General features: G+C 34.5%; 1 long non-coding RNA gene across 1 annotated transcript in view; it reads left to right on the forward strand.

The window, feature by feature from the left end:
- LOC138691180 (uncharacterized) overlaps positions 1-18,298 on the forward strand; it is a 231,559-nt gene extending 213,261 nt beyond the window's left edge. The window contains exon 3 of the long non-coding RNA XR_011329760.1: positions 16,547-18,298. This is a non-coding gene — a long non-coding RNA (uncharacterized lncRNA). The remainder of the gene's footprint in view (positions 1-16,546) is intronic.
- The last annotated feature ends 1,577 nt before the right edge of the window (positions 18,299-19,875 follow it).

Consider the following 19,875-nt stretch of genomic DNA (forward strand, 5'->3'; position numbering starts at 1 on the left):
ATATATATATATATATATATATATATATATATATATATATATATAATTTGAACTGGTAATGGAAATTACGTGAAAGCGGCAGAACGGATTTTAATAAATGACCCCTCATTTTGAAGCTTGGAATCCAAGGATTTTCAGAAAAATAGCAACTTTCAGTGAAGCGTTATTTTTCCTACATAATTTTCCTATTTTCCAAAATCCATCTTTCGTCAATTTTGAGAACTAATTATTGCATTTCAGAATAAATAGTCTATTACACGAAGGCCACGACCTGCAGGATTGCTGACATATTTAGAGTTCAAATCCAATTGGTTATTAAAAACTTCAAGACTTACTAAAATTAATTTAAAGGTCCGATTTTGCGGTGTCTAATTTTCTGAGTAAAGCTGTGTATTGGATATTAAAATCTAAAAAACTTGAGGTGGTTTGATGACATTATTACCATTAGAAATGAAATATTATTATAGTTAATGCCATGAAGTGACTATTTTTAATTAATTATACATATTAATACTATATTATTGATATGAAAGTGAACCGTTTTGGGGTTATATAAGTAGACGTAGAAAATATCTTAAGTTAGATCTCGATATTTTCTATAATTTACTGAGTGGCGGCTACAAAACTTCCGTAAGATAATATTGTTAACAAAAATCAAATGTTTTTATAGTTATTAATCAAGTGGGGTTGGGTCTTTTTCATACATTTAATGGCAGTGTGGTGTAGATATTTATATGCGTCATTCTCTTCAGTATTTGCTCGAGAGAGCGCAAAAATTACAGTTCCTAAGGAAAGACCAAAAGATATTACTTACTGATAAAATAAGAGGCCTACAAACCTACAATCCACAATGACCTGAAATAGCTATTGCTTTACTCCCACATGAAAAACTATTAAACGTCCTGACATTGTTACTTGCGTTTTCGCGTTTAAACTCAAAAACTAAGGTGGATATGTTCGAGAAAAAGTACGAGTATTTGCCATAAAAACCTATTCAGAAGGAGTATGTTTCATTATTATGGAAGCAAATAACTTTCAAAATGTCTGGTATCCTTCATTGAAAATAAATCTGGAAAATTTTTATTTGAACGTCTAATGAACTTAGTTTGCAGCATTTGCTGGACAAGCCACTAATATTGTATAAATGTGATAGCTGTTATTTCATGCTCGCATCATTTTCATATCATCAGAATATTCTTTACAATATGATACGCTTCACTAAAAAGTGACACTGATAAGAAAACAAAGAAGGTAGGGTAATTACGAGCAAGTGGTGAAAAATGACGACAAACTAGCTCTACTAAAGTAGTTTGATAATACGTCCATTTTGTGGCATCGACTGAGTTCGGTGTGGAACTAGTATAAGACTATAAGTGCTGGTCAAAAAGAAGGATACTGTGTCCGTATATTGCGTAATACTCCAATAGGTAGACAGTTTAGTAAAAAATTGTGGGCAGAAAAAATTCGTATACTAAGTCAATGCCTGTAATAGGGACTGTGTGAAACTGCCAATCACATTTGATCACTGTACCCGTATATTGTATAATACTCCAATAGATAGACAATTTAGTAAAAAAATTGTGGGCAGAACCAATTCATATAGGTCAATGACTGGATTAGGAAGTGTGTGTTAGGTACCTTGAAACGGTATAGGCTTTGGTTTAGGACAGGGTTCGTCTGTATAGCCACAGGGAACATTCTGCAATATTTTGCAAAATGCTTGTTACTATATATGTCACTTAGTGTTGTTGCTGTTATTCTGTTGTTATTATTCTTCAGATTTTTTTTAACAGTAGTGTAGTTTCTGGTACATCTTTAAAGATTATCTTTTCTTCCACGGAGGAAATATATTTTCTATATAATCTATATATTTAACTAGAGTATTATATTTGCCATGATTTCTAAGCGTAGTGTTGCTGCTGGAATACAGATACATTGTATTGCAATTGTATCCATTTTTGTAAAATAAATAAAACTGAATAGATACCAAATTAGGTCTCCATAGAATTCCAAGGTATCACATATGTTACCTAGCATAAAACAAGAATTGAGGTAATGATAAAAATTTTGATTGGTTAGTGTTTGTCTTTGTATCGCCAATTATCCAATAAATAATATTTTAAATAACATTTTTTTTTACTTTAAATTTGTCTCGGGACTGAAGAGGATACAAATAAACTCGTAGCATATGTGTCATCTTTAATGGGAAAACCATGCTGTCTGATGTAATACATTATGGAAAAGATTGTCAGGCAATATAAGGAACAAAATATACCGTGGACATTCTAGAACCGACGTTTATTTTGAAAACATTGTATTGTCACCAGCTGTTCCAGCCAGGAGAATTATGAAATCGATTTCGCTCCGGGCTTATACATTAATTATACTGACAATCGTGAATATAAACAGGAATTGTGCATTGTCCCAGATTTTGAAGATTCCCAAGAGGGTTCTGTTTGATGTCACATAACGAACGAAGATTATCGGCTTTACACTCTAGCACAAAGTCTGTAGAACCAAACTGTGTGTACTCGCAGTTTGGTCTATTAGCAGATTAACATAACGAAAGATGAAAGCCACTTCAAATACGTTATTCCTTTAGAAGTGACCTGTTATTATCCGCATCATCATTATCATTATCACGATGTAGTGTCATAGATTGAATCCTTTGGGCCGTTCTGTCTCATTTGTGATCATTTTAGACCAATATCATATTATATTGATGCAAGGGCATTATTCAGGAGGTTGGAACTTAACTAGGAAAATAGCTAGAATTTCTGGGAACGTGCCTGAAAACTGTCAAATTTTTGTCGGTTATTTAACAATTCTCTATCAAATACTAGATGATTTAGCTTCGATAGAATTGTTGCTATTGAGATGGCATTTAGCTAGCTTCGCCATGGAATTGCCTGATATTCGCTTTACAGTTGAAGAAAACCTCAGCCAAAAAATAGCCAGGTATAATCAGCCAAAACGGGAATTCAATTCCGGCTGAACACAGCTATGGATTTGTAGACAAACGCGCCTATCTAAATAGTTCTTATTACGGATAAGAAGCAACTAATCAAAACGTGAATTGATTAGACAATATTTTCAGGAGAGACAAAAGATGCGATTTTCCAAACTATTTCTATCTTTCTATGAACGAAAATAAAACCATAATTATTCCATTCTCATTATCTGAAAAATGTAACAAACCTCCTACATCTATATTAAGTATTAAATTACATAATTCTGATTGTTGTCTTATACAGTGTAAATGTCCGATTATTAAAGAGTCCTCTGAAGTTAAGTATTTAGGCATAATTTTCGACAATCATTTGAAATGGAACCAACACATTAATTACCTTTGTAATAAATTGCGTAAAATAATATATTATTTTGTTTTATTGAGGAATTACTTGTCAATAAGTTTATTATGCACAATATATTTAACTTTATTTCAATCGGTAATTATGTATGGAATTATAGGATGGGGTGGCTTATTTAAATCCAGTTTTAATCCACTTTATTTATTACAGAAGAAAATAATATATCTTCATAAACCTATTGATTTTCCATCTCAAAAATTGTTTTTAGACTTTAATGTACTTAACATAAGACAAATTTATTATATTGTATTAATAAAATTATACATAAAAATCGAAATAATTTTGAATTGTATTCTCATAGTTATGAAACAAAAGGTATGAATTCTTTAAGATTGTTTGAACCAAAATGCAACACCTCAAGAGTATTTAATCATAGTAGTAATTTAGGTCCAGGAATATATAACAAATTTAGATTTAAATATCCTAATGGTGTCAATTCTAATAGTTCTAGTATTAAATTTAAAAAGTTATGTATGGATTTTATAAAAATTGAAAAATTGTAATTTAAATTTATATACTATAATTGCATAGTAGACATAAGACAAATTGTATTGTATAATTATTAATTTCAATTCCGGAATCTGCCCCTGAGCACGAGTTCTACTCTTTCAGGGGCGAGCTAAAGTTTTTCTGTATATATTATATTTTATGTTACAATTATTAGCAAAATAAAATAAATAAATAGATTTGTAGTAGGAAGATTAATGAAATATTGTTTAAATCTATGACTGAATGTGAATTAACCACATACCTCACTATTTTTTTTATAAATTACAGAAGTTACAACAGTATTTAACTTGGACAATTTAAGTTTTGATGCGGTTTGATGGACTTTTAACGAATTCATGCAATTGTGACATTCTTATTTTAACAAGGAAACGTGAATTTCTTCTCATTTTGTGTTGTTTTGACATTCAATTTTGTTGTGTTGTCTGTCTAGATACTGTACGAACTCTGCTGCCAGTAACTTTTTAACTTTTGATGCCAGAATTTAAATACTTCTATGAGCGAGATTTAAACTCCAAAGTTTTCATTTTCGAACATTTTTACTATGACTATTATATTTTTATTACGTCATACTATTAGGTTGGTGCACAATTCCATAGCGATTTTTCATGAGTTTATTAAACACATCAGATGCACACAAGAGAGAAGTTAATTATCAAAAATACAATGTATATTCTCCTTCACTATTTACAACAGTCTGCCAAAGCTGGGGTAGTTTTCGATTTCACGTCTGTAGAAATCGCGTGGTTTTGAGTAAAGAAGTCGTCAAGCGCATTTTCATCCGGAAACAAAGTTCCTTGAAGATTGTTCGATAGAGAGCGGAAGAGGTGAAAATCTGAGGGCGCAAGATCAGGTGAATAAGGTGGGGGCGGAATGACTTCCCAACCCAACTCCGGGATAGTGTTTTGTGTCAGGTTAGCAGAGTGCGGGTTGGCGTTATCGTGGAGTAGCATCACTTCACGCAGTCTTGTTGGTCGTTTTTCTTGGATTGCGTGTGCAAGACGTCTCAGTCGGTGGCAATAAATGTCGACAGTGGATGGTTACACCTCGGGGAAGCAATTCGTAGTTCAGCACACCAGATACATAACATTATCTTTTATGGATGCGCGCTGGCCTTTGAACGGGGAGTTGCTTTTTTGTTCGGACTCTATCATTCCTCTCTTTTCCTTATGTTAGCATAAAGACACCATTTCTCGTCACCAGTAACGATATTGGATAGAAATGTTCGATGTTGTCCCCAAGCCAATCGATGCCGAGCAAACAAAGATGCACACATGTCCACCCGCATATGTCCAGAGCTTGCGGTACCCATACACCTGAATTTTTAACCTTGCCCATTGGATGCAAATGTCGCACGATGGTGAAATGGTCACAGTTCATTACATTGTCAGTTCTCGAGTACTCTGACATGGACTGTTGTGAATTAATGTGTTTAAACGGTCTTCATCAAACCCCGAAGGTCTTCCTGAACGTGGAGTGTCACTAATGTCAAAACGACCCTCCTTAAAACAGAAAACCATTTTCTTGCAGTGCTCTCTCCGATAGCATTGTCCCCATTCACGGCGCAAATGTTTATGGCCGCCTCCGCTGCTTTCGCCCCTCTATTGAACTCAAAAAGAAGAATATGTCGGAAATATTCCACTTTCTCCCTTTGACACTCCATTTTTTATCGTCCACGGCTCCACTCACTATCTGCAAAAATGAAAACTTCAATATGTAAACTCTAGCATAACAATTGAACTTCAAATAAAAAATGGCAATCGATAAATAAACCCCTATCAACCGGAATACCAACACGCGAAACAAAAACACTACGAACTTATGCACCAACGTATTACTTTTGACCAATAAAACGGTACGGAACGATGTATTTCATCCAATTATGGCTGCTTATCCTAAAATTTTACCACCTCCCTAGAATTTGTTTTTATCATCTCCCTAGTATTTGTTTGTTTCATCACCTCCCTATCATTTGTTTCTTTGTTTGCCAACATTGTACTTTCAATAATAAATTGTACTCTTTAAAATGATTCGAGTTTATTCCAACATTCTTAATTAAATCTTTTCTATCATTTAGTTTGTTTACGTTATTTAGGTTATGTTAAATTTTCTGCTGTATGAGATTATGGATAGTCACGTATCAGAGATTGTTTAATATACAGGGTGCCCATAAAGTCCCAATACATTTCACAAAAAGTATAAGTTTGGGTCATTTCTGTTGTAGGTACAGTGAAGACACGTCCGAATTTTTACCGTTGCTGAACAAGTCACACTGGTGGAATGCCGTTTAGGTGGCAAAAGCTATGCTGAACTCCAGTGGGTATTTCAGCTAAAGTATCACAAAGAAGCGCCTACGAGACTTGCTGTTCAGCAAATTGTGAACACATTCAGGCGTACAGGGTCTGTAGGCGATGAGCAGTGTAGTTGACGACCTGTGGGAAGCCCACAACGGATGCAGACGATAAGGGATAGTATCGCCAGAAGTCCAAAGGCATCCACTCGCAGGCTGTGTCGGGGATGGTCTACAGGATCAAAAAATGTCCATACAATATAGGGTCAAAACTCGATAGTTTTCTCAGAAAAAAATATTTCTTTCCTTATTTTCTTTGCTTAAATTACCTGTTGTTCTATATGGTTGTGAAACTTTGACTCTCACTTTGAGAGAGGAACAGAGTTTAAAAGTGTTTGAGAATATGATTCCTAGGAAAATATTTGGGGCTAAGAGGGATGAAGTTACAGGAGAATGGAGAAAGTTACACAACGCAGAACTGCACGCATTGTATTCTTCACCTGACATTATTAGGAACATTAAATTCAGACGTTTGAGATGGGCAGGGCATCTAGCAAGTATGGGCAATCAGAAATGCATATAGAGTTTTAGTTGGGAGACCGGAGGGAAAAAGGCCTTCGGCGAGGCCGAGACGTAGATGGAAGGATAATATTAAAATGGATTTGATTGAGGTGGGATATGATGATAGAGACTGGATTAATCTTGCATAGGATAGGGACTGATGGCGGGCTTATGTGAGGGGCGGCAATGAACCACCGGGTTCCTTAAAAGTCATTTTTAAGTATGTTGTATGTAAGTATTTTATTTGCGTTGTACTGTTTATATCGTTACTATAATTACGAAAACATTTGCATCAGTAGATACATCTAGCAAAGAGTTAATATTAGTTTAAATAAATATTTCTGTGTTCTGTTACGTTTTCGTGAAATTAAATAAAAATTCATGCTTAAATTTGTTAACATTCTGGCGTGACAGACGTGGCAACGTTCAGCAGGCAGGACTCTGCACAGACGTAAGTACGAGTCAGCTGAGTTCAAGCTCCCTGTCCATAGCTCTACTGCCGAGCGGATGGCAGTTCAGTACAGGGTATTCGATAAACAACTTACAATTCATTCACAGTTTAGGAATATCATATGTTATTAATTTATGGAGAAAGTCGTTGTAATTCAAGTGAGGCAAGAAAGATGTACCGTCAACATTTTCCTCAAAGAACCTAACCTAATGGGCGAACTTTTGTAGCAGTTTCTGAACGATTACTAGAAACTAGAAGTTTCTTACCCTGTTTCGAAAATCACACAATCAGAAATTTGTTTATAAATGATACTGGTTTACGGAAGCGGGAGAGATTAAAATGTTGCATTAGAAAAAAGTTCGTGTGATTTTGTGCAGAAAACCATTATTATTTATTTTTTAGACCTACAATTAAAAAATGCAGCAATATTGTTATATAAATTGTAAATTTACCGTAATGTTCTATTAATGGGATTGAAAGTTTGTATTTGCTGCTCGTTTTATGTAAACAACAGTATTGTCATGGTCCGCTCCTGTATTAGAACAGAGCATCTGTTTTGTACCGGTATGTCTGTACCCGCTTGAGCTGTACTGTGAAATTCTAAACCCCCTCTAACCCCGCTTGAGCTGTACTATATACTTCTAAACCCCTCCTCTCCATCCAGCAAATACTGCAATTAGAAAAAAAAATTGTAAGGACATTTTTCTTCCTTATGACATGAATAATCATCAGTTAAAATAATGGCACTTATACCCCTTACACCCTGTAGTTAATGTAGAAAAGTATATTACTGATCAATTTTTGTCTTCTATTTACTTCAAATAAAACGTTTTTTTCACAGCGAAACAACGTCACGAACTTATGCGTCAGCCCAATTCCAATATCATCTGACTTGGGATGGTCAAAACGGGAATTCGACAATTTTTTTCTGTACCGTATACTCCGTTTCCCCTACCATTTTTATTTTACCATTATTCTACTTCTACCAGACCTTAACTCGAGTCCATGTTTCAGCTTCTGACTCTTGATAGGACTCCCGTGAAATGAGGTTAACACGATTTCAGGCTCCAACTAAGACAACTCAAGACATCACATTGATAAAATAAAAACTCGCGCGCTGTAGGCAGGATTGGAACTCAGGAGGAGCGTCTGAATCTAGTTGAGCATTTTATTTCCTGTTTCGAAATCATTGCACATCTGCAGAGCTACACTACACGTCCAGTAGCAGCAAATGGCTCTCCTCAGCTCACGATACTTTGAATTGCTAGTAAACTCGTGGTTTTATATTAACGATGCGGGTACAGACGGCATTTCCTAACCAGGACACGCGTTGAGCGCTGTTTAGGACGTCGTGACACAAGTCTTGTTTTTTATACCGTGTGAAAATAGTTCGTTCTCGATGTTTTCATGTCAGTTTTCTTCTGATCACACTCGGGAGACTTTCAACCTTTCTGGCTGATTTTTCCTTCCTTTATCCTATATATAGACAAGACATTGTGATTATCCAATGCAAACTCTTTTGAGATTTTGACGGGAATATATCTTTTTCTATCCCTGATACACATGTTATTTCCTTTGTGACAACCTTAACATAATTTGCGCCTAAATCTTAAGAATTACAATATAATGTCATCATATCCTCCTCCTTCCTCATTTCTAGGCTTCGTATTTCAGCTTCCTATAAACTGTAATGAAGTTGCCTGATTAGAAATATATGTGACGTCACAGCGCAGGTACAGGTACGTTCGTATACAAAATAGTTACGCATCCTCTGCCCTCTTCCTCTAGCACAGTGATGTCAAAGCAAGCGCATTTTTCTGACCTTGACGTCGTGCGCGGGCATTAAGCGCTAGGTATGCTAGGAGGAATAAGCAGTCTGTTGGATTAAGAAAACAGTGGTGCACAAACTTCAAACGGAACGTGAAATTTTATGTTGTTATTTTTATATGGCTTCTTTCTGTTTGTTATTTTCTATATTTTCTGTAAAACGAAAGTACTAACACCTATTTCTTAGCCTAATATTGCAGTTCTGTTTTAAACGTTAATAACATAATAAAGAGTAAAGAAGGAATATTCACACAAATTCCATAATAACTACAACTATACTGTACTAAGTGAATTAAACACATCATTCATAAAGAAAGTGTTATCCCAAAGAAAGACACTGAATATGACATGATAAGTTGAAATTGATATTGATGGAATCTTTAGCCTTATAAAAGTAATCAAAACAATATTATAGTACAAAGCAAAGTTGTCTAGGTATATGTTTTAACTGTAACTAATATTACATAATAAAACTCCTATAGCATTATGCTTTTAGGTGATATTGGTGCACAACTTTCTGTTATCAGAATATTAAATTATCTCGAAATCTGCTGAAGCTATAGAGCTGACGTTTTACCAACACATAGGCACATATCTTTTGTTTGTGATGTAACAGTATTTGCTTTGTTAATTCATTCCCTTACAAACATTTTCCATGCTAATATTTTCAAACATTTTAATACACTATCTTCAGTAATACGTATTTACAATATATTAGATTTATGAAAACATTGTTTTAGTACCTGTAAGGCTACTAATGAAACATATCTGAAAATATCACTTTTCTGTAAAAAAAAGTTAAGAAAATATTCCTTTTGAATAAAAAAGCAAACTAAATACTTGTGAAAAATGAACATTAAAATTAAAACTTACATTCTTATAATGCACTTATACCTCTCAGACAAATCTAAAAATTAAAATGGATACAGTTTTAATAAGTTCTCTTCCCTTTATCCAGTGAATCAGTGCTGGCCATCCCTGTATATAGTTCGACCAAGCGGCATATACTACCTCTTTCGTCTGTCTCTTTCCTTTCCGCTGTAAAGCGCTCAGGCTCTCCTGGGCTCTAAAGCGCGCGCTTGCTCCTATGGGCATCAGTTGACATCATTGCTCTAGCAAGTCAAAACCTGGACGCAGTCATAGTGAGTAGTCTTATCGATCACTGCTCTTACCAGTCGTATTATTTAAATAACTACATCTTTGTGGCTGATTGAAGGTTCATTGCAGAGGTAAAATGCCTTAGGTAATACGCTCAAGCGTGTAATATTGCAGGGCATAGTTGAGGATATTTTAAGTAATATTTTCAACAACATTACATATAAATTGTGTAAAATAAACGTAAAAGTGACACAAACAATGCACTGAAAAACACTGCAATACCAAAAGGCACAAAAAGTGTGTTTGAACGTAATCAAAAAGAACCAGTAGACCTACCATCAAAATCTGAAAATTATGAACATAATTATTAACTCGACGTTTAGCGTGGATTTATGTAGCTTACCATAATGCTCAGTCCCAACAACTCAATAAATTAAATAATGTATATTTTAGGGAATTTCTGGAAAAGTACATAGAAAATTTTTGGGTTTTCAGAGATGAGCGACATGCAACATCTTAATGAAACACGAAAAAATATCAGACAATAGGAATATCTTGTACTACCGGTACATCATGCACCAATAACATCATGTGCTATTGAAAGAATTTCTTGCAATATAAAATTTGGACTTTGGACTAAAGATTTAATAAAATGTATTTTTTGAAGGACATTATAGGCCTAGGTGTGTTTTTAATATATGTAACGTATTCTACAACCTGACATTAAGGTACATATCGGTCTATTGAAAGCGTCATTTTTTTCTAAAAAGCGTGAACTCAGTTAAGTAGAGAACATATTCCTAATTAGCGGCATCTCTTTATAGTCTCTTTTTTTTTTTTTTGCTACACAACGAAAACGTTTATTAACAGTGGCTTAGGGCTGAGAATATGAAAGAAACATGTCAGAACATGGGTATTATACTGAAAGCTGTCAGTTATTCTGAACTTAAATGAAAAATGTGTGGGCATTTGAAAGAAATTACATTTCTAACAGAAATACAGTTAGAAAACACTACGTTTTGTTGCTTTTATACGTTATGGAACAGTCAGAATCGGAATCATTACAAAATTAAAGAGTGGCTTTTGAGAAAAAGTTTAGTACCAAGAAAAATTTGTAAATCCTAACATTTTTCTACTACCATTCCATAACACGATTTAGCTTAATTAGCCTACAAACATTGCCAACACAATAGACAAAAGGGTCTGGATTTCAAAATTTAAGAAACAAAATTCGCACACACATGGGAAATCGAAGACGAAATAACCAATTCAGAAAAAGTGGAGTGACTTGTATTGAAAGATGTTTGTTCAAATTACATCGGAAATGTTAGAGCAGGTAGATAACTAGCCTATATCAAAGTTCATGGAAAATATGTTAAAGGCACATAGGTTAGGTACGCAATATGTCCCCGAAAATCCATTTTCTGCAGTTTCGTATGGATTTCTTTCCACTGAACCTTGAAGCGGTGTGCGACGTGTAGAGGGAAAGATTCAATTACGATATATTTCAGATTGAAAGGCGGTACACGGGAATATACTCACCTACTACAGTATGCTTATTGACTATTGCTGGTTTCTTGTCAAGGAGAATTCTGTGTCCAGCTACAAATGGATGTTTTCTAGAACATCAATTTAAGATTGTAATTAGAATTTCATTTTTTTGCAATTTTACATGTATGCAACAAAAATTAATTTTACTCAATGAAGTTCTGTCACATATTTGTGTTTTGTCCATCCATTTCAATAGGGATAGACCACTTATAGCATTATCGTATTTTAGTCGTTTACTTAACAGCGCTGTATCAACTAGTAAATTATTTGGCATCGATATAATTGGTGATAGCGAGATGGCATTTTGCGAGATAGGGGCGAGGATTCACCATAGATTACCCAACATTTGCCTTATATGTACTTATAATTATTTTTTTCTGTGTTGAGGTGTTTTTGTAGTGTGTTTTCTGTTCTGTATGCGATGTTGTATTTCTGCTTTCTGAATGAGGATGCGATCTTATGTGTGTTTTTGTTTTCGTATGTTAGTGTGATGTGTTTCTTGTGTTCTTGTGTTTGTGTTGAATTTTCTGTGTTTTTGTGTTAAGTTTTTGTTTTGTCTTTCTTATGATGTCTATTATGTTAGGATTGTAACTGTTTTCTTGTGCTATGTATTTGATTATAAATACAACCACACAGGCATATACAAACTCGCATGTAATAGTTCCGACAAGTGCTACATTGGACAGACAGGCAGATCTTTCCAAACACGCTAGGAAGAACACATTAAAGCAATAACCAGAAGACACAATACATTTACATATGCCGAACACATTACTATTGCTAACCATATATACAGTAACATATATATAGACATGGAAATCCTACACATCCACCCAAAAACCAAGAACCCAACATACTAGAACAATATGAAATATACAGGCACACTAAAACACACCCAAATCAAATTCTCAACACACAGATCAATTTCAGAACACACTCACTATTTGACTCCACATTACAACACACAAACACACCCTTACAACAGGCAGCGATATCAAGATGACGCTATGATCCAGTAGGCTCTGACGCAGTGGCGGCTGATTGACTGAGGCAAGTGAGGCCGGGCCTCAGTGACTTGGCTTAACTGAAATCAAATTTTGTTTTTATGTAATGTAGGCCTATTAATTATTTGAATGAAGCATATATAGCTGTAGAAGCATTTGAAAACTTTGTGATGTAGATAGGCCTGTTTTGCAGTAAAATTTGTTCATGAGGCCAGGATCTCTCGTGCCGGGTCTGCTTCTGGATTTTCGTGTATCTTCGCGGACTTTTGACGTTGCGCTTTAAACGTTGTAACTGAGGCACAATTCGTCTGGCCTGGTCAGGTTTCACTCCTCTCAACCATGGGCCGGTCTCAAGGGTAGAGTGGGGTGGGAATAGGGTGACTTGTCTTCCTAAATAGGCCATAAATAACAAACATTCCAGCTCTTTGGCAGGCAGAGACCCACACTATTCTCTCCTCTTATGTCTTAGTTTATGACTTAAGTGAGGGTGTTGTACTATTGTACTTCGTGTAGTGAATCTGGGCCAATGTTGTTATGTATTTCGGGAATATATAAACAGAAACAAATGCCAGAAATAATGCTGGTGTAGTTAATTCATTGTTAGAGCGTCCTTTTTCGAGAATAAATAATATTGAAAGAAAGGAAGTTTTAAATAAAGAGAGAGCCGACCGAGATACCTACGACATCGCTGACAATTTTTCTGACAGATAATCTTAAAACGCGAGTTTCTATTGCATCCTGGTACGGGCAACATAAATGGTTAAGTGGTAATGTGGTGCAAAATAAACTTCTCTGTTGGCCTTGTTTGTTGCTGTCAAAGGAAAAAATAAAAAGAAAAGAAATAATGGGAAATTTCAACACATAATATGGGTTGCTTCATTACACTGAAACAATCACTGAAACTCGCAGCATAACAGCTTATTTGGTGAGTGAAATTATTATTTTTCATTACTGGTAATAATAATAGGCTAATAATAATAAAAATAATAATAATAATAATAATAATAATAATAATACAGTAATAATGATATTAATAATATAACAACAATAATAATTAATATCATAAATAAACATTTTCTATCGGAGGCACATAAACTAGTTGCATTTGGCCTCACCGAGGATTTGGATCACCGGCCGCTACTGCTCTGACGATGGTGTATATACAGAAACAGCTTTAAGCCCACGTGCTTAAATATATAACACTAGTAAGTTGCCCATTTATCAATCTTCTGTGAGAGAACAGACATAAGGAAAAAAGTAGCAAAATATATTTGCTTTAACAGTGGATTGAGGGGAATCCTACATTATCAACGGATGGGAAAATTGTCCTCTGCCAAGTCTGTGACAAAAATGTGAGTTAATTTTATTATAAATCTTCATTATATTATAAATTGTAATATCAATATAACTCTGCAGTAAATATTTGTGTTACATTATTTACAGAAAGTTTAATCTTTTTTTTGCCAGAAAATTTGGAGAAATATTTAGTTCTATATTGCAATAAAAACAATTAATAATAATAATAATATTAGTAATAAAACAAAAATATTTATAATAATAAAATAAATACTAAGACAGATAAAATAAAATATAAAACCACTTAGCGAGAGTTAACACAACTTAAATAAGCATATAATAACCAGGAAAAAAATGACGAACTCGAAAATCAACAGAAAAGTTCGTTTTATCGCAGACGACAGCAACCGCCGTATTGACATTGTGTTATGCATTATTGGTAGAAGGGGGGAGCCGAAGGTCTACGTTACTGCCATTCTCTTCGAATCTTCTCATGTGATCATGGGAAGTTAATGCTGAAAAACAAAATGTCTACGAGTCAAACTATTCATTATTACCAGGATAAATACAAATAACACTGAAATATATTAATCAAGTTTCAGTTATAGATCTCCCCTTTTGTGCAAGAGGTATCATATCAAAATATTTTATGAATGGCGGGGAAAATATAAATTTCAAGAACTCTCTAGTGACAGAGATAGTGACAAGTACAATCAAATATATCTGTGGCGATGCTAAGAAATAATTTATTGGAGATATGCACTGTTATTAATTAAGAAATTGATCTATTTATATTTATTACAATGTTTTATCTTATAGGTTACACGCATCAGGTAAATGTATTAGTACCATATAATGCTAGTTATTAGTTCATTTCATTTGAAGAGTCCACTGCAAGAATGATGGATGTCATTTGGAATACATTTTACAGGAGAAGCAATTGAAAGTTTGAAATGCTTAGCGCTCAAAGCTTAACTGTGATTTTCCGATCATTACTGGGCAATGACTATCAGTGTTAATGTCATATAACTCTCTAAGTACATTCTATATGTCTTAAGCTATGCATTGACAGTCTTGGTTCATTTTCGACAAGAAAGTAACATCCATCATTCTTGCAGTGGGCTCTTCATTTATTACTTGATAAATGTATGAGAAAATTGTGAATTTCACTGAAAGTCAACACTTTTTTGGTGCATATTTCTCAATTTTTAGAGCAACTTTCCAACTTTTTACTGCATAAATGCAGTAGTTTTAGTACATATAAATCCCCCCTTCAGTAATAACTATCATATTGTTATAATCATTGTCACCAGCATTTATTATACAAGGGATATTGCATGTTTTTACACGATTTATAATAACAGCTGTCAGGGGAGGATGCAAGGGGGGGATTAAGGGGATATATCCCCTCCCGAAATTTTGAGAAAAATACGAAACAAGAAACAAAAATAATATTAATTTTAATTCGTGAATGTACATAGGAATTAGAGAGTTTTCCACGTAAATTCTCTTTGCTAAAATGTTAAATTCCAAGAACTGCAGGAAGACAAACACAGCGTTCTTACTTCAAGACAGAGCCATGAAGAGTATTTTAGGCTTTTAATTTTCCTTCTGTTCTTAGACTATTTCATTGGTCAGCTCAAGGACAGGTTTTTAAATCATAAGAGAATCCTAAAGTCCATACAAACTTTGCTGCCTGAAAACATAGTGCGAGCATCAGATGAAGATTTAAAAACTGCTGTTCAGGCTGTAGTAAATCAGTGGCCCAATGATGTTGATGCATCACCAGAGTCTTTCTTCAATGAATTGAAGATGTGGAGAAGAAATTTCCTTGATCAGAAAAATCTTCACCTAATACCTTCTGATTTTATATCATCTTTGAACAGGTGCAATGAAATTATTTTTCCCTGCACTCGAAAGGCGCTGAAACTTTTCTGTACATTGTCTGTAACTACAGCAACACCAGAACGGTCGTTCTCAACTTTGCGGTATTTGAAAACTCACTTGAAGAGCACGATGGGAGCAGACAGATTAAATGGACTGGCATTGATGTATATACATAAAAATTTAGAAGCAAAAGCTCATGAAGTACTGGATGAAATGCCTAAGAAGACTCGTCGCCTTCTTCTGTAAATGTCATTCTGTCATTGTTTTTGTATTGCAGTCATTGTAAATGTTAAAATTAAAAAATTATGGTTTATTTAACAACGCTCGTAATTGCCGAGGTTATATCAACGTCGCCGGTGTGCCAGAATTTTTTCCCTTAGGACTTCTTTTACATGCCAGTAAATCGACTGATATGAGGCCTGTCGTATTTAAACACACTTAAATGCCATCGAGATAGGCTGGGGTAGAACCCGCAACTTCGAGCACAGAAAGCTATACCGACTACGCTACTCAGGCCAATTTGTAAATGTTTGTGACTCGGAAACAAATTGTGAGTATATAAACTTATTTCTCATTACTCCATTTTTACTATCTCCTCAAATCCCTCCCCGAAAAAAATCCTGCGTACGCCCCTGACAGCTGTAAGTTAGCAAAAGTCATAAATTCCTTATAAAAATGTATTGTTTACTTCTTCTCTGTTGAGGCTACTTCTAGAAAAATTCCAGGAGATCCTCAAACGTCTCCCGAGACATTTTGCTACAGCCCGGATGCCTTGTGGCTACTGCGGAATCTCAACAAATGGATTCAACTCCAGCTGCGTCGTATGGGATTTGTTTCCGAAAAAACACACTTGGGCAAGATTACACTACGTATGGTGCTTCCTCTACCTTCAGCCAGTAAATACGTGCCTGCGTCATCCTCCTCGACATGTCTGAAGACTACATACCTTATGTAAGCCCCTTTAAATTAGTTTTGCGAACTTTTCTCTGAAAGAGAAATGGACTCTTAAGAATGTTGCCTTCATTTCTGTATTACAGTTAATCTTATTTAATTTTATAATGTACATTCATTTATATGTTATCTTAATGTAGCCTTATACAGGGACATCATTTTATTTTGTACTAACATTTTTAATATTAACTTGCCTATACCTCTGGATCAACGCCGTTTGCTACCCCCTTCCACGACTGGAGTTCGATGATACTGGCGTAATATACAGACAAATCACTTTACTAGGTATAGGACGGAAGAAAAGTAGTTCATCCATTTACGTAAACTAGGAAATATTGCGCTTTTGAGTTTGATCATTGTCATTAGGTTTTTGTTTAATCAAAATACAGTACAGTATTAACAATGAGTGTTTTTACTAACGAACTGAGCTGTCCATGTGGACGTATTCATTATGCAGTGTATATTATACTGTCTACAGCACATTAGCGTACAATATAGAGAGTGAAGTTAAATTGAAAAATAATCATAATATGGATATTTAAACGCATTTTTTAAAATGGTGGCCGTTCATTTCGATACAGGCTTCAGTTCTTTTGTGCATATTATCGCACTATAGACTATTGTACCTAATCCAAATTACCAGTTTCGTTCTTCGTACTAGTAACTCATGTTGAAATAATTCTGCACCTACTCTATAGGAGAATACCTTACGTACTGTAAATTCAATCTTAACTTCTACCCGACCCGCACAGATAAAATTATTCAGATATGCTATCTACTGTCCGTCCAAGTGTCGCAGGTTCGTAGAAAGGAGGGAAATCACGTGACAATTAATTATTAACGAGGCTCTGTTATTTAAGTTATTTTGAACAGTTGTATAATATTACGTAGACGTCCAATTCCTAACAGAAATTAATGTTCTCAGAAAAGAACTGGCGAATAAATTCTGGTGGAGGAAACCGGGATACAACGTAGGCAAATGGACGACAGTACCTTGCGAAAATGATTCAATATTGAAAGCTCTTTCGTCACTGGAAACCGCGAACATATTTTTGGAACGTACTTTACGTACTGTTTACTATGACCGTAAGACTACTATGACTGTATATGCGGTCTTGGATCTGTGTGGAGGACGGTTGAACTTCATTAGTAGAAGGGGTGGGAGTGAAGTACATTAAAAAACTCAGGTACAATAAAAATTGAAGTAAAAATAAAATGATGTCCCTGTATTTTTGCTTAAGCCTTTCCAAGAATATTCCCGAGCACAAACTTTGGCTTTTTCGCGAGTGAGCCAAATGTAAATTATACGATTTTAAATTTTTATAAAACAGCTCAATAAATTATATTATTATTAGTATTTGTTATTTAGTCAGCTGTCCGAAGACAGAATTGAACCTCGTGCTACCAATAAGACATCACTCATGAGGCAACTAAGGCAGAAGATGATGGGGTAGAATGACAAATTCCTTTCTCCCGCCATTTCATTCATCGCTGACTAGTATACACTAAAGAGATTTCAGATTTATGCAAGCTATTATTATTATTATTATTATTATTATTATTATTATTATTATTATTACCGTATTATTATCATGAAACAATACTAACAATACCATCCCACCTCCTCATACTCATTCTCTTTCACAATAGCCCTGCCAAGACTCTGGAATTCGCTACCTGCTAGCATTAGGGACTGCCGAAATAAAATTGAATTCAAACGCAAAGTTACTAGGCATTTGGTCAGTAATTGATTTCATTGCTCATGTAAGATCTATGGAATAAAATAAATGAATGAATGAATGAGTGAATGAATGAATAAATGAATGAATGAATGAATGAATGAATGAATGAATGAATGAATGAATGAATGAATGAATGAATGTAAATAGTTTCTTTAATCTATCACAAAATATTTCAATATCCAGTAATTTAATCGCTATACAATTTTGTTGTTCTAGGTTTAATTTGTAATTCAGTAAATATAAAATATCCTTTGTTTTTCTATGATAAATTATCTAGCTTTAATTAGTCAGGTAATCTTTTCGTACTTTGATTTTATTGCAATTGTAATTGTAAATTTAATACTAATTGTAATGTTATTTGTAATAGTAATTTTAAATTTAATATTAATTGTAATTTTATTGTTCATATTATAGTTGGAATCTCCTGGTAGAGAAGCAGAGAAGCCCTGACGGCCTTGTCTCTACCAGGTTAAATAAATACTAATACTACTACTATTATCATTAGTATTAGGAATATTTCATTATACAATTGTTCTTTTTCAACCCAAGCCAATCTGCTGTCACCAAATATTCGTTGATGGCATTGATGTATTCCGAGGACGAAAGGCACTTTTTAGAGGAGATCCAGGAGTTGGCTTTCTTCATATATACTAACACCTTTGCCTTTGACTGGAATGATTGTTTTCTGAGAACTTCTCTGAGATGTTTTCCTGTAGTTTGAGAAATGATGCTGTTTGGATCATCTTCAGGCATGTGAGAGATGTTTTCTTCCCCTCTTCTAGATTTGTCATGTGATGTAGATGTGCATCATTCACGTGTGCCAGTCGCTTACAGATATTATAGTGTTGAATACTGACTTCCCATTCAGTTCTCAGAATTCCAAGACCTCTTCGATGCATACAGCATGGCATTCAGAGTGATATCTGGGAGGGACAATATTTCCTTGATTACACTTCTGATAATTTTATCAATATTTTCCAAAAAAATTTCAGGAAGTTGGCTGAGTGGAGCGAACTGCAAAGGATAAACAAGACCTGGCTATTTTCTTTTTTGGTCTGGTTTTAACAATATTCATCAGACGAGATTATTGAGGTCACGTGACAAATTAGTTATAAGTTAATTTTATTTTTATCTAACTTTATTTCGTCATTAAAGTCAACATCCAAGTATTTGATGCTTTCTGACTTGTTCTTCTAACCGGCGATGGTTCCAAGGTCCCAACGGCGAATAGCCAAGCCTGTACTACTCAGTGGCTCATACGCTTTGTTTTTATCATTTTTTACTTCGTTCAGAAATGATGTTAACTATTACAATTATTGTTCTATTTAGCGCCCTTTTA

The sequence above is a fragment of the Periplaneta americana genome, chromosome 16 (assembly GCF_040183065.1).
Source record: "Periplaneta americana isolate PAMFEO1 chromosome 16, P.americana_PAMFEO1_priV1, whole genome shotgun sequence".
In the NCBI taxonomy this organism is placed as follows: Eukaryota; Metazoa; Arthropoda; class Insecta; order Blattodea; family Blattidae; genus Periplaneta; species Periplaneta americana.